Source organism: Chiloscyllium plagiosum, unplaced genomic scaffold, assembly GCF_037043375.1.
Source record: "Chiloscyllium plagiosum isolate Xiang-an unplaced genomic scaffold, Cpla_swu_hap1 HiC_scaffold_174, whole genome shotgun sequence".
NCBI lineage: Eukaryota > Metazoa > Chordata > Chondrichthyes > Orectolobiformes > Hemiscylliidae > Chiloscyllium > Chiloscyllium plagiosum.
This window is the reverse complement of record NW_028270313.1, coordinates 42501-45000: the sequence shown is the minus strand read 5'-3', so window position 1 is coordinate 45000 and position 2500 is coordinate 42501. Positions and strand designations below refer to the sequence as shown.

General features: G+C 41.0%; 1 pseudogene; it reads left to right on the top strand.

Moving 5' to 3' along the window:
* LOC148133924 (28S ribosomal RNA) overlaps positions 1-2500 on the top strand; it is an 8462-nt pseudogene that overhangs the window by 3814 nt on the left and 2148 nt on the right.

Sequence of the window (2500 nt, the reverse complement as noted above, 5' to 3'; positions counted from 1 at the left end):
TTGAGATGTTGCAAAGGCTAGAAATTGAATTTGTTGGACATAAAAATATAAATAAAATGATTGAGGATAGGATGGGGTCGAAGACCGCCAAACAAATATCAGACAAAAGGAGACTGCTAAATAAAAAGAAGCCTAGCTTGAGGAATGTAAGTTTGGAGGAAATCCCCGATGATAACGATAAAGGAGAGGGAGAAGGAGAAGACGAGGTCATAGATAGACAGGAACCCGAGGGGCATCTTGCCAGTGGAAAAATAGACGAGGGCACTCACGATAATAGGAGAATTAGGGAACCCTCAAATAACCCAGCGATAGAATTGATAAAGATTTTAGAAGATAGTTTGAAGGCAAATAAGAAGGGAAACCGAGAACTAGATAGTATTATGGATGAAATAGTGGGGAAATTAACGAAAAAGACAGAAAAGGGCAGGAATCAGAACAACAATAGGAGTAAAGTTAAAGAGAAGGATAGGGGTCGAAGAAAAATGAATAACGCCCTACGGAGGTACAACACAAAGAAAGGCAGATTTAAGGAAACTCAAGCTCTATATAAAAATAAAAGGCAGTACCTAGCAAGAACCCTGATGGGGGCTCCGGTGAATAGTAAATGCCCTTTACATGAGAAAGAGTTAGAAGCGTACTTTATAGAGAAATTAACAGTCGCTAACGACAAGAATAATTTAAGGGGGTTTGTTAAGTATAATAAGACAGGTGAGGAATCCTTGGAGGCAGGAATCATGGACCAAGTAACAGTGGAGGAAGTCGATCAAGCTTTAAGGGGCATGGACGTAAATACAGCAGCAGGACCTGATGGGGTGTCCCTTAAGGAAATTATTAGCATATTTAATAAGGATAATCAGCTACTGCCCAGACTGTATAGCATATGGCTAAGAGTAGGTAGGATCCCAGATAGGTTAAAATCAAGTAGAACCGTTTTAATCCCCAAAACGAGCAGTGAGGAGAAACTCCGAGATATAAATAACTGGAGACCAATTACTATAGGCCCAATCCTGCTCAGAATATTCACGAAAATAATAGTGGGTAGACTTAACAAGATAGTTAAGTTAAACAAAAGACAGAAAGGTTTTATGTCAGGCGTGTCAGGGTGCGAGGAAAACATCAAGATCCTCGAAAACATAATGAGAGGGGCGAAGAGAAGGAAGAAAAACTTAGCGGTAGTATTTATAGACTTAGCAAAAGCGTTTGACACAGTAGGCCACAAGCTCATAATCACGGCATTAAAAAGACTCCAACTACCGACGGGATTTATCACATTAATATCAGACTTATATAATAACAACACTACCCAAATAGAGGGCAATAAATGCAAAACGGGGAATATTCCCATTTTGAGGGGAGTAAAACAAGGTGACGCTCTGTCACCTATGTTATTTAATATAGTTATGGACCCCCTGATAGGCACGCTAGAAGATAGGCAGAAGGGGTTTTTCTTAGGGGAGGACGGGAAGAGTGGTCATTGTGCGACGTTGGCGTTCGCAGATGACATTGCCCTAATAAGTCAGACGTATGAAGGAATGAGGGATAATTTAAAATTAGTTGAGAAATTTTGTAACAACACTGGCATGGAGATTAATATTAATAAGACAAAGGGCTTCTATGTAACCCACAGTAATAAAACCCTTATATATAACAATGTTAAAAATTGGAACATTAAAGGAGGAGAGATACAATTCATTGAACCAGGCACAACTGACAAATATCTGGGGGCTAAGATTGACCCATGGGTAGGGATTGGTAGTGCGGAGTGGGAGAAACAGCTAGAGGGATGGATTAAGAATTTGAGGAGCTCACCCTTAAAGCCTGGCCAGAAGTTTGAGATCTTAAAAACGTATTTTGTCCCTAGAATGTACTTTTATTTAATTCTATCGGAAGCCTCTTTCAACTATTTAAATAAACTGGACAATATTATCAAAAATGCAACCAAGGAAATCTTACATCTGCCCCAATCAACCACGGATGGAATGCTGTATGCGAAAACCCGGGACGGTGGTCTATCTTTGAGTCGATTGACTGTTTTTATACCGGTATCGATCATTAGGAAGTACGGTGCCATGCAGAGCTCATCGGATGAAATACTACATGCCTCTTTCCAATTCGAGGGGAGTAGCTTAAAGGATAAAATGCTGAGGATGAGCAACTTAAAAACACTGCAGAGTATCTGGAATCCAGGATCAACAGTTGGAGATACAGCGGAGGAAGAAGATGACTTAGTGGAAGAAACTGCGAGACCGAACTACGCAAGTTGGAGAACGGTGGAAGCCCGGAAATGGATGGCCCTACCCTGTCAAGGGGCGGGAGCACACTACTATTACAACGATAGTATCTCGAACAATTGGCTGAGAAGGATGGATCATTTGAAAACATCGAGGGTGATTAATTCGCTATTATTGCGTGCCAATTTATATCCAACCAGGGCAACGCTGGCGTATGGCAGACCATTTAGTGCGAAAGACTGTCGCAGATGCAAGAACTCCTCCGAAAC